We start from the raw sequence: 14,170 nt of genomic DNA on the forward strand, positions 1-14,170 counted from the left end.
TTTTTTTTTTTTTTTCGGTACAGATATTTCGGTTCAGTATGCATAAGTAATGAACAAATACAGCATTGTTTTAACCACTGCATGAATGGAACTTCATTGGAAACTTCCAGTTTTATATACTGTTACTTTTGATAAAAAGCAAAGTCCCATCTTTCAAATTATTCAATATTTTTTCAGGAAATTCAATAAATGGGGTTTGGCGCTCTTTAATGTTAGTATGAAACAAGTCAATCAATCAATCAATCTGAACGCACCCCTACAGTACATCAATGCATTTTGGGTAATTTTCTGTCAGAACTGTCTGTCATTAAACTAGAAAAACTCATATGAAAACAAAATTACTGTTCAATCAATCCATTCCATTTCCTGTATGCTGTGTGCAATTTTTTGTATTATTTGCATTTATTAATAAATTTTTTTAAATAATGTCATTAAAATACCAAAATTAATACCACAGTTTACATTTCAGAATTCTCAATACCAATTTTAATACCACAGCAAATACTAATACTAGCCTACACTGTAAAAATCCATCGTACCTTTAACAGTAAAAGATTAAAAAGAAGTAAAATTGCTATGGTAAAAATCTGTTAAATGGTTAACAAGTCAAGTGCCCTTACGGTATACGGTGAAAACTGTAATAGATTATTATTATTATTATTATTGTCATTGTTGTTTTAACCATCATCAATACATATATTGCAGTGCATGTTGGAAACCGTAGTGCCAGCACATTACTCTGGACATAATTTTACTGCTTTGAATTTGTAATTATACAAGAAATTACTATAATATACACACAGATAAACATTATGATTTTACATGATCCTGTTCTCTGTAAAGTCATACTATATTGCTAATCATTTAAAGAAAGGAAGTAGTAAATCTACTACTGTTTTGTATGGTAACTCATAGCTGGTAATATGCTTTAAATTCACACAGAAACTGTTTACAGTGTATAGAAATGAGAGAGAGAGCGATATCATTCTATAAGAACAAACTCTGCCCTGTGATTGATGGACTGATGATATCAGTTGAAATATTATATAGAGTGAGTTTAAGGTACAGCTTTATCTTAAATTCTTAGAAAAGCGGTTTATCTTTGCAGTTTCTTAAAAGATCTACAATACAATTGCACTGTGTATCTTCAGGGTTGTAGTGCGACATGAACAACACTATACTAATACTGATAAGATTCACAAGAACAAAAAGCACAGTACCTACAGAAAGTACAGCTGTCTCTTCCTTTTCTTCTCCGGTTCTTCTTTTGTGTTCACTGGAAGGAGAGGAGAAAAGATCACATTAGCACAACACTAGCTCAGAGATGGCCATCTCCACCACACATTATCATCTCAGCCTCAGGGCAGAGCATAAAGTCTTGAGGGTGTCCAGCTATGGACCCAAAGGATGATGCCATCTGCTTTAAAGTGTATATAAAAACAGGAAATGACCAGGTTGCAAAGCAGGCCAAGGCACAACTATGAACCCAGAGATTTATCAAACTATACATGGGGAATTCAGGTAAACTGGGCTAGTTGCTGACTCTCAGGTCAATTGAAGTAAGTACATGAATATTAGCATTAGTATATAAGACGTTACCTAATCAGTGACAGTGATATAATTCTCAATAGAATTGAGGTTCACATATTTTACTCTGAATATTCAATTAAAGATGTTTTGAATAACAGCTTTAAAGTAGCCTGGAGGCAGAGCCGTACAGTGTGCCAGTGTGATGTTCATTAATTAGCACAGCTCTAAATAAAACAGACTGCTCATTGTAGAATTGACTTACAATGTCTGAATGTCCACATGAAGACCTGTGCTGAGGAAGTCACCTTAAATTAAATACGAAGGAGAAGTAGGTTTGAGCTCTGGAGAATTAATGGCAATTTAATATTCTGTTAATTATAAAGTGCACAGTCTTGTGTTCCAAAATTGAAATTATTCAAGGAAAAGTAAAAAGAAAAGCTTTGTTAAAACCAACCAACACAGGTCACATACACAGATATCATTTTTCATTTTTATAATATAATTTCTACAATCTGTTTGTATAAAATTATCCTTCTTGCTTGTACAAGAGCAAATATGCACAAAAATTATTGATATAAATGTGCAAAAATGGGACATTCACCACATAATATTTTAAAATAATTGCATAATTTACATGGCTGCAGTGCTTGCACTGTATTAAATAATTACCATACTCAATCTCTCTCTCACACACTCAACATTCATTTTCTCTATCTTTTCCCTTCTCCCTCTTTCTCTAATATGATTACATTTTATTTGCCCCCAGTTGCAACGGATGCCACTCTTCATTATTTAACTTCCAGAAAGCATTTTGAGACTCAAGTGATAAACACGCAGACACTAATTCTAGACAATTTACCCCTGTTTAGTATGATTTATTATACACCGCTGACCACCTACCGGAGTATTCAATTAATAAAGCCGAGCTGCACGCTTGCCAAGTCTATCAATGCCATCTCGAACAGACTAAACAGGTTAAACCAAAACAGTTACAAAAGTGTACAATTCAGTTGCCAGGAAATTAGAGAAAACACTTATAATTTTCCATTTACCTAATAAGATAAATGGACAATAACATAACAAAAACCAATTAAACCACTCTGAACACTATATAAGGAAGTTCAAGGCATTTTTTATGACCTGCATGTTGTAAGGCCTCAATATGTTGTTACATATAAAATAAAATAATTTTGTACGTCATGTATTTCAACTCAAAAAAATTATTTAAGACTATTTAATAGCTTTAAATCAATGTAATCCAGTAAAACTGGATGTCTCTAAAGTACAAATTAAATACATTACCAGAAGCTAATACTGAACTTAAGGTCTTTCATGAGAGAAAAAAAGGGCAATGGCTTTTCAGCAAAATATCTAAAACGTGTGACTCAGATGTGCAAGAATAATCACAGAACTGTTTCCTGCATTGTGCAACTGTGAAACAAATGAGTTTTAATGACACCTTCTTCTAACGTCTGCGGATATCGAGTTATTATTTGGGATTAAGATTCCTCCCGAAAGAAACAACCTCGTTGTGATGAAGTGTCTAGTTTGCTAGAGAGAATGGTGACAATACCACACTTTTTGTGTCAAGGACTTTCTGGGATCCATTCTTTCTTTGACATTTCGTATTCAGCACCCCTCGCTGATACACTGCATGATCCGCTCTCATGACTCAACATCAAATTTGCCTCACAAAGGCCAAAAGTCAATGCTTTTAAAGCTCACCCTGCATGCTGAAGGCAGCTACAGTAAGTAAAGGCTAATGACTTCACCATGCTATTTAGCATTACAGCCCCTGTTGGTTTTTCCCAAACCGTAGTGCATAAACTGAAGAATAAGAACACCAGGCCAAATTGAGGAGGCTCAGACTGGAGTCACATATTCCACTTATTGTTGGAGAGAAAGTTTCTAATTTATGGAGGATCAGTGCGCCAAGGTGACCTAGTGCACATTAGCGAGAGTGGTTAAAAGCACATTGGACAGATGGGAGGCCACCTGTTAAAAAGCAGTTTCAAATGACCACAGCTTTATTCTGCATTACTGTCAGCCCACCACATCATTTAATGATACAGCATGATACAAGATCACTCTCTAAAAGTTCAGGCTTTTCAAAATGGTCCTTCAGCATAAGAGGCCCACTTTTCAATCTAATGACCATTACAAAATGAAGCCTCTATCATCACAGCAGATATATGGCATAGTTTTGGATGCAACATGGTTTCATTTAGAGGCAGATGGCCTTCATATAAAGAAACACAATCGATAAAGATCATATAAATAAAAAAATCTAGTTTAAAACGTGTCAAATTCTTATGAAAGTACTTTTTGTATACATGGTTGTTTCACTCAATGGGGAGGAAAAAAAACTTTACATCATTTTAAAGAAAAGTTTAATTAGTTTGCAAATCTAAATAATTATTTAACAAAAGTTACCTAAAATAATTTTTAGGATTAAAAGTTTGTTTTCTGTTTGAAATAAGATTATTTTGCTTACCCCATTGGCAGATTACTTTGCTTGTTTCAAGCAAAAACTCGCTTAAATTGGACTTGTTTTTTTCTGAAAACAAGACAATAATTTTTACTTGTCTAGAAAATCCTTCTTGATTTAAGAATTTTTTGATATTTTGGCTGGAAACAAGACAAAAAAATCTAAACTAGAAAAGCATTTTTTTGCAATGTAACTGCCTCGTAGACAAGTCCAGATTAAAATAAATAAATAAATAAATAAAATAAAATTGATCAGACAAGAAAAAGAAGAAAAAAACATTGGTGCAATTAAAATGGTTTTATAAACTAATCAAAGCTCTGTGTGATTTTTGCTGCCGATTGCTTTCGCTTATACAGACTGTGCTCCATGCATAATCCATAAACACTTCTCATGTTTGCCTTAAAGCCACATAATAACCCAGCAGCCATGTCTGTTCATAGCTCTGCAGACAAGCTGGTTTGGAAATTTATGAGAGAATAATGATGCACATGAATAATTAGAAGGCTTGTGTATTTTAGATTTTTTCTTTCTATCGTCTTCAATGTCATTTTTTCAAAGATAAACTAGAAAAGCATTTTTTTGCAATGTAACTGCCTCGTAAAACAAGTCCAGATTAAAATAAATTAATAAATAAATAAAATAAAATTGATCAGACACGAAAAAGAAGAAAAAAACATTGGTGCAATTAAAATGGTTTTATAAACTAATCAAAGCTCTGTGTGATTTTTGCTGCCGATTGCTTTCGCTTATACAGACTGTGCTCCATGCATAATCCATAAACACTTCTCATGTTTGCCTTAAAGCCACATAATAACCCAGCAGCCATGTCTGTTCATAGCTCTGCAGACAAGCTGGTTTGGAAATTTATGAGAGAATAATGATGCACATGAATAATTAGAAGGCTTGTGTATTTTAGATTTTTTCTTTCTATCGTCTTCAATGTCATTTTTTCAAAGACTGGCAGAAAAAAACACTGCATTCCCTGAAAGCTCTCTGTGAAAGGGACACAGGGCGGCCCAATATATGTACAGGCCTAAATGTTTGAAAAACTAAAAAGTTACTAAAAGTTTTCTTTCACTGTCATAAAAAATACTAGAAACTTCAGGAAGGTTACATGATATAAAATGACATGAGTGAACTTATAAGGGCATCATTTTGACTGGTACAAAGGTTGAAGATGAAGGTTAATGCAGTTATTGGCTTTGGGATTTTTTTCCTATCATGTCTTTTCCTCCAATAAGAGTGGTCTTCAGTAAAAGGCCACAGAGCTAATTGCAGGTTTTGATAGGCCATATACCTCTGCTTCCTGCAGCACTGACAGCACAGGGCAGCTACTGAGGCTGTGTAATTGGCCCCTTTTAAAAAAGGAAGAAATACTCTAATGGGAACATGAAAGGCAGAACAGAAGATATCATAAGACAAAAATTTCCACATGCAGAAAACTTTACCAATTCCAAATGATTTTAATTGTGTCAGTTTGTAAAAGTTTACTTGAAAGAAGTGTGTGTAGAAGAAGTCTCTTAACAATAACCATAAATATACAGTAGCAATCATCAATTACGCAGTCAAGCAAAGAAGAGATATTACATACAATGCAAAACAGCGATGCTTTATGAGTTGCCACACACAAAGTTTGAACGTACAAGGACAAAAATGACAAATAATAAAATGCTTCTTTTGTCAAAACTACCATTCCAAAGTTTGCCTTCAGAAAGTTTTTTTTTTAATTAATACTAATTAATAAATTAATTTAATTAATAAGATTTTCAGCAAGGATGCATTAGATTGATAAATACTGACAGGAAAGTAACCTTTTTTTCTTTCTTTTTTTCTCTTTATTTACCCTTTTTTTCTCAAATACAAGCTTTTAAACTTCATACTCATCACACAGTCCTATAAAATGTATCACAGTTTCCACAAAAATATTAAGCAGCACCACTGTTGTCAACACTGAAAATAATAATAAATGTTTCCTCTTCAGGAACTCGAGCTGCGTCAGAAAACGCTACGGGAACACCTTCTGTGACCACGCTCTGAATCACATGTGAAATCGTGAAAGGCAAGAGCGGGCCGCATCTCAGGCTGTGTGTTCTTCCCTGCCCGCGTTACATTTCGGGTGGGGATACACACAGTTTGTGTGTTGTCTGCTTGGGAGCAAAACACACAGAGTCAGCTCTCGAGGGCTGACTGCCCGCATTGCGAGCGTTTGTCTGCGTATGCTTGCTCTCCGAGGGCTCTCTTTGAGGAGGGAGTCTTCACCGTATGTCTATACAATAATGAGCAGCATTAATAGGGAGCGGAGCTCGCGCAGTTGGCTCTGGGGGGGCGGATTGTGCTTTTACCGCAGTTAAGCGCTCCGCTCTCGCCGGGCACGCTCCGAGGAGTGTGTCCATGCCTGTGATCTTGCGATTGCGGTCCCGCTGCTGCTGAGGCACAGCGGCGACTGAGATCGCGGGGATCACACATGATCTGGCGGGCTGCTGAGGCACAGCGGCGACTGAGATCGCGGGGATCACACATGATCTGGCGGACGGGTTGGAGACGGCTCGTCCTATCTCCACCCGTGTTCCCTAGATCTAGAGCTCGTTCTCGAGGCTTGGAAGCCCGCGCTGCGGTTCTTCCCCCACTGAACGAGAGCTTGCTGCTGCGGCCATCTTTTCTCTGAGGAGATTGATGTTGTTTGTGTGACTGAGCGGCTCGCTCGCTGCCGAGGCAACGCTTATATTACATAATTCGGTTTTTGATGTGAATCTTTCTCTCCAGATCATATTACTCCTCTGGTTGTTTGATTGCATTTAATTCTGAGGAATAAAAGTTTTTTATCTGACTATGAGAAGTTAGATATGCAGGGGCTCTTGGGATATAAATTTCTCGAGTGAGAGCACGCATTAACCTCTCTTCCTCTTGGTACTTCATTGTTCCGAAGGAGGATGCAGGGTTGCGTTATATTTTAGATCTGCGCCTATTGAACCGCTCAGTCATGCGACTGATGTTTACCTCTCTTCCTCTGAGGAGGTTGAGGCGGTTAGCAGGGGCTGCTGGGCGGAGCAGTCCCAACCTACCGTGTTCCGGCCCTTCATTCTGGGGGCCTCACTTCTTGTACTCCGCAGAGTCTAGAGTCAGAGTGGCGCTATCAGAGTGGCGCTCCCAGGCTGAAGGCGGGTCTGCGGACCGTCATTCTCGCTGGATAGTCTTCATCATAAATGTCCTGACGCCTAAGGCCTAGGACTTTTTGAGGGCCAGCTCCCTCTGGGGAAGAGCGGTGTACACCGCATTACATGGTGCCCGTCTCTCCTCAGTGCCCTCAGGAGATCGGTCTGCCAACCCTGCCGGTGTTCCAGGGCGCAGCGGTCTCCGGCGAGCGCTTCTCTCAGTTACCGCCCGGAAACGTAGCGGTACTAAGAGGCTCGCGACCTCCACGGAGGTCTCTAGAGCAGCTAGTACAGTCGTCCCCTGCCGGTCCGCCGCTTCAGGGCACCGAGCTAGCTGCTCTAGGCGCACCAGAGGCCAGTCTCGCGAGACTGGTTCCCTTAGGAGGTCACCTGGCGGTGTGGGAGCCCCTGCCAAGTGTGCTTCATTGGGTCCTGCCCCGAGCAGGCTGTGGTCTAGTCTTCCTAGCAGACGACGTGGGTCTGAGGGCCGGATCTATCTAAAAGATGCACATATCTCCATCCTTCCTCATCATAGGAAGTTCCTGAGCTTTGCTTTTGGGGGCAAAAGCCTACCAATACCGGATTCTTCCTTTGCCCTTGTACTCTCACCCCACACGTTCACGACTCAACCACATTGACGATTGGTTGATATTAGCTCAGTCAGAGCGGATGGCGGTTCGACATCGAGATGTCGTTCTCGCTCACACGAAAGAGCTGGGGTTAAGACTTAACGCCAAGAAAAAGTGTGCTTTCTCCAGTACAGAGAACCACTTATCTGGGGGTGGTGTGGGATTTTACCACGATGCAGGCACGTATGTCTCCTGCTCGGATCGAGTCAATCCTCACCTCAATCGCGAGAGTAAGAGAAGGCCGGTCACTCACTGTCAAGCAGTTACATGTGATTCAGAGCGTGGTCACAGAAAGCGTTCCCATAGCGTTTTCCGAAGCAGTGTCTCGTTCCCTCGAGGAACCATGGTTACATACGTAAACTGAGACGTTCTTTAGCAAATCAGCATATTTGAATCATTTCTTAATGATCATGTGACACTGATAATTGGAGTCACGGCTGTTGAAAATTCAGCTTTGCATCACAGGAATAAATGACATTTCAAAATATATTCAAATAAAAAAAAAGATATTTTATAATAAATATTATACATATTTTTTTTTTAAATTAGCAAAAGAGACTTCTTTCAAAAACATTTATAAATCGTATTTCTTTTTAAAAGCAAGAAAGCTTCTTGGCTACTCAACATTTATGGTGTGTGAATGTTAATAAAAAACTAAAATAAAAGTTAATAAAAAAATCAGAAAAGTAGTAGGCTTCAAGGTAGTAGTTAGGAGTTTACTAAGATTACTAATGTCCTGTCACTCCACAAAAATCTACTACAGTTCAGTAATATAATCCCGGAGGAGCAAAAAGCCTGGAACAGCAACATGCACTTCTCCAAAATCAAATATTACCCCTGATGCAATGCAAATAATGCAGCTTTGAACATTCAAAGCAGACTGTTCATTAGGAAACAACTCATCAGGGCACAGCGAGCAACTGCACAGCTTTTGCACAAAGTCTAATTAAATTCCCCAAAGCTCTCAGTTGTCACGCAAAGAGCTGTGGAGAGCCACAGAGAGAGAGTGAACACCAGATATAGCAATACAATTGTCCCAATGGCTGGTACCTCCCAGCTGACTGCCGAGGCCAAAAACTACAACATAATCTAGGCAAAGGTGTGATGTACATCATTGTAGTGATGCAGCAGAACCCTGATTGTGACGGCCTCCAAAGCGAGTTAATGTTAAAAATGGGTGCAATTGCATCTCGGATAATGCACATGACTCAGAGGGGCAGCGTCGATTGGAGAGAACTTTCTGGTACAGGCCAACAGAGAGAGGAGAGCCAGACAGACAGCAATTAGAAGAGTCAACATTGCCTAAACGTAACAAGCTGCAATTTGAGCTCACACGCTAGAGTCTCTCTGGAAAATAGCTAAAATGATTCTGGCTTCAACATGATTTTGAAATAAGTATCAGGGGAGCTGGTCGGACAGTTAGATGGGCCAACACAATCAGGTGCTGTCTGTAAGAGTGGTGGGATTCACAGGCTTCAGGCTCATTTGTGGCTCTGAGACAACAACACATACCTTTATAAAGACAGCAGGGGCTGTTCACTCTTCATAAATCATACTAAAAGCGCACTTTTAGAAATACTCTGACAGATGGTATCGTTGAAGAAACAGATTTTCATCTGTGCACTTTCATTTGAGGGGGATTAAGGGTCGACAACCATTTCCAGGTCATAATACTTTGGCATTTAAGCATACAGTTCTCATTATTGTATATGTGTACAGATGTTTTCAAATATTAGTAATAGTAATTAGAAATCGGTTATTGTAAATGGTTAACATAACTATACATATCCAGTAAGATTTCCCATTGAGAATAGTGGAATAAGAATGTATGCATGTATCTCAAAGGATATATGTATCTCACAATTATATGTTAGAAATTCATTTTTTTATATACACACACACAGTTTAAAGATAAAGATTAGATAGACAGATAGATAGATAGATATTAGCTCAAAACTGTAAAAAACGTACTTGGTTACTAATGTAACCTCGGTTCCCTCAGATACGGGAACGAGTACTGCGTCTTGTTAGACGCATATGGGAAAAAGCCTTTTTTTTTTCACGCAGTGAAACTGCACGGCCATTGGTTCATGCAGTGTATTAAAAACGAACCAATGGCTAGGCAGCGGAGCTGCACGAGTCTATGGCGACGAAGCATCTGGATATATAAGCGGGTGTTCGCCACAGGATTCTTAGGTTACTTCGACGGAAGCGACGACTGAGTCGTGCAGCTACATAGCACGGCAAGCAACACAGTACTCGTTCCGGTATCTCAGGGAACCGAGGTTACACTTGTAACCGAGTACGTTCCCTTTCGATACTACACTCGTACTGTGTCTGAGTACTCCTGTAACTTCGACACCCAGGGGTCGAGAGCTAACAGGTGAACTAATGCCAGAGAGCTTGAGCGTGATACGGCCAAGGGTTCTCTGCCAGATCTGTTTACACAGTGCATGTCTCTTCAAGCGTAAAGTACTTCCAGGTTATAAAACCTTGCGAATGTGAACGGCGAGGCCCAGCCGGCCACCTCACAAATATCCGCAATGGACACACCACTGGACCATGCCCAAGACGAGGCGATGCCTCTAGGAGTGTCCCTTATCCAGCAGCTCTTGCAGAAATGACAATACCTCTGTCAAATCAGAAGTATGAGGGTCTTTGCCACGGTTTAGACACCAAGCGGAGAAAAAAGACCACTTCAAGGCGTAGAGGCGTCTCGTAGACGGGGGTTCTAGCCTCTGAAATTGTGTTTAAGACTCGCTCTGGGAGGTTCGAAGGCTCCCGTCGAGCGGCCAGAGGTGCAGGGCCCATAGGTTGGGCCGATGATGCCATATTGTCCCGTTCGCTTAACAGAGGAGATCCCGTCTCAGCGGAATGGACCAAGGGGCCGCTATCAACAGCTGAGTTATCTCTGATAGCCACAGCTGGTTCATCCAAAGGGGGGCCACCAGAAGAACCTTGTGTTTTTGTTCCCTTACTCGCCTGATTATCTGTGGGATCAGGGCGGTCGGGGGAAAAGCATAAAGAAAGAGGTTGGGCCAATTGTGGGCCAACGCGTCCCTGGTCTTTGAGAAATAAATTGGGCAGTGAGAGTTGTCTTCTGAGGCAAAGAGGTCCACCTCGGCCTCGCCGAAGATCACCCAGATCCTCTGAACCATCTGTGGCTGGAGCGTCCACTCCCCTGAGGGGACATTGCTCCTTGATAACATGTCCGCTCCTTGGTTCAATTTGCCCGGTATATGCGCTGCTCTCAGCGAGCGCAGGTTGGGTTGAGCCCACTCTAAGAAGCGCTAGGAGGATTGAGCCGCTCGACAATGAGGGGCGCCGATCCTACGTGTAAACACACTGGCAGATCAAAGAGCTGCGTGGAGAGTGATGCATGCGGGGGCTCAAAGCTGTCCGCGTTTTGCTTTGATCTGCCTAGGAGGATTAAGCTGCTCGTGAAACGAGGAGCGCTGATTCTCACGTGTAACACACACTGGCAGATTAAGCACGCCTAATGTGTGTCGGCATGAAATTGCTCAAACCTGATCGCTCAACCTGCAAGCTCGCCATTGCTTCCTCCGAGGTAACTGGGAGGAGAGAAACATGAGAGCGGGGAGGCGGGGCCGCCTTCCGCAAACGAACAGGGGCAGATTTCTTTCGTCATGCTCTGAGTGAGCATTCTGTCTCAGTAAGCGCGCAGCTCACTGCCCTTCTGCAGCGGATCCTAGTGCAACGGGGAGAGAGAGCACGCAGGCACCGTGCCGGCATGAGATTGGTCAACCCGGTAGCTTATTCCCTGACTTCGCAGATTCCAGCATCAGTGAATACATGCAAATCACACAGAAAAGGTGTCTGCCATTTACCAGCAGGAACGTTCTTGGTCGTTTTAAAGCAACTTGAATTTTGGTAGATCAACACACTACCTTGTTTTAGATCTAAAATCTCAAACTTGATTTTATACTAGATTCACTAGGGATAGTTTACCCAAAAATTACATTTCTGTCATCATTTATCACTCACCCTCATGTCATTCCAACCCTTTATGGCTTTCTTTCTTCTGTTGAGCACAAAAGAAGATATTTTGAAAAAATTCTCAGGGTTTTGTGTGCGTGTGTGTGTGTGTGTGGGGGGGGGGGTTGTTGTTGTCCATTGTCACTAAAACGGTTTGATGACCAACATTCTACAAAATATCATCTGCAGAAGAAAGTAAGCCATACAGGTTAGGAATGACATTAAGTTGAGTAAATGATGAAGGAATTTTTATTTTTGGGTGAACTATCCTAAAAAAGACCATATGAAATGGCATGGACCACACATTTAACTTTTCTAATATTGTAATGTGACACCTCCAAATGAAAAATAACATTCAGATGGAAATAATACAGGATGATTTTATTCATGGGAATTTGATTTGACTTGATTAGAAGGGGGTGAAACATATTAGGCTATTAAATAATGGTTATTATTTTCCAAACCAAAGCAGTGATGTTTTTGTCAGCAGAGAGAAAGGGGTGGACAAAGCTACTCCAAGTAGATTAAAGATAATGGGACATTGTTTTCTTTAGAATAATGGGTGAATGCTGGTTAATTGTCCTCAGTAAGACTATCAACATTTATTAAAGGTGAAGGGTGTGATTTCTGCACTACACAGAATTGCAAAAATAATGACAGAAATTACACTTTTCATTTTTAAGAAAATAAATAGGGTCAAATTCGATGTCATGTAGTCTTTTAAGGCCCAATAAAAACATGTTTAGTCCATGTTTATTAGCTTCAAGGTTAATCTATATGTTGGTGTACTGCTAGCTTCTCAAACAGGAAACTTGTCCCCCACACCATATTGATAACATAAAAAAACAGACATCACATCAGCTGGGTTATTAGGTTATTTGGCTGCTATTACTTTAAGAGCTGCCTCTGCTGAACGTGACACGGATCTGACACGCATGCTCGTAGTTCCATTCGTGCTTTAATTTGAAATGATACAGGCTACAGTGTGCGCCACCATATTTGTGCATGCAACTGAAGAGCACGCGCTACAAGCAAAGTATAACGGCTGACAGGACAGTAAGATTCGTTTTTACTTCCATATGGCCTGACAAAATCTCATCTGACCGCAGTTCACTGTTGTTCTACTGAAGCTCCTCGTCAAATGTTTCCACGCTCAATCCCCAATCCTAGCTCCGCCCCTGCGTTAAGTATTTTTAAACCTGTTAAACTGGAAAAATTAATCGTCTGCGTTAACATCACTAAAATAAATATATATTTTTATTATTAAAAAAAGCCATTATGTCCCATGACCAAGAAGAAATATGTCAAGGCAAACATAACAATCAACCCCCTGTCTACAATATAAAAACTATTAACTCTAAACTGCCAACTAAATTCCACCTTCAGCTTAAATGTCTCAATGGATCTTGTTGCATTTTGGACTGTAAGACCTCAGGAATAGGGCGTGTGGGGTTTGGTCTGATTGATCAGTTCATCCTAAGCCTCGGTGACAAACTAGCAGCAAAGCAGCAGAAGCACAGCTGTTCTTCCTGCAGGTAGCAATCATAGAAGATAGCGCACAGTCTACAGCACAAAAAAATTACTGTGCCCACCTGCAATTACAAACCATGCATTACTTTATAGCCCAGACTGCTGTCATCCAATGGCTGAAAATAAATATAGATCACTTTAATTAAGGAGGGAAAACATCTGTGTGGAAATATGCTAGCTACCTGGCTAGGAGGGGTAGATCGTATTGTAAAAGCCTTGGGGAGTAACTCATAAAACTGTTCAACGTTCAGAAACGCGGTATTAGAGTGACTGGGAAAGCCCACACACTGGCGATCCTTTGATTAAATGTGCAGAGCATAATATAGTTTTTTGCCTCTTGGTGTCTTGGTTTACTAAGCAAACTAATTTGCATTTTGCACATTATTTATTACCTCGTAACCTACTTTCACTTGCTTGCTGAAATGCACCACATCGGCTCTAGTTACACTCTTCAACATCCATCCATACTTCTCCTAATCTGGTTAAACCGGTGCACCTAACCCCCAACTAAGGGCACTCACTAATCTATGTTGCGTAATCTGCTTTCAAGCTCTAGTAAGATCTTCGCTTGAGCCACATCAACAAAGTGGTTGCCAGTTCTTCTGCTGTTCGTCAGCAGGCCCCAGATATCTACATCACAGCCTCTCTTTCTCCTGGAGTACCATTAACACTACAGCTGCCGTCCCCCTGATGAGCACTATGCCCTTTATAGATATGAATTTGAGCGTAGTCCTCTCGGCAAGCCCATTAAAACAGAATGACAGCACTCAGAATCAGCCGCAGCTATAATCACGCAATCAAAATGCATTATTTGGCTTCTTCAGGTGCACGGCAATGAGTACGGC

At 40.6% G+C, this 14,170-nt stretch overlaps 1 protein-coding gene across 2 annotated transcripts in view; it reads right to left on the reverse strand.

The window, feature by feature from the left end:
• Positions 1 to 14,170, reverse strand: part of LOC107755909 (synaptotagmin-1-like) — a 246,790-nt gene that overhangs the window by 154,258 nt on the left and 78,362 nt on the right. Inside the window, exon 2 of one of the 2 annotated variants that reach the window (XM_016572871.1) lies at positions 1,225 to 1,276. The gene's annotated coding sequence lies outside the window, so the exon portion shown is untranslated. Of the gene's footprint in view, positions 1 to 1,220; positions 1,277 to 14,170 lie in introns of both variants that reach the window. The other variant, XM_016572872.1, reaches the window with a different exon arrangement.

Source organism: Sinocyclocheilus rhinocerous, unplaced genomic scaffold, assembly GCF_001515625.1.
Source record: "Sinocyclocheilus rhinocerous isolate Xijiao unplaced genomic scaffold, SAMN03320098_v1.1 scaffold412, whole genome shotgun sequence".
NCBI lineage: Eukaryota > Metazoa > Chordata > Actinopteri > Cypriniformes > Cyprinidae > Sinocyclocheilus > Sinocyclocheilus rhinocerous.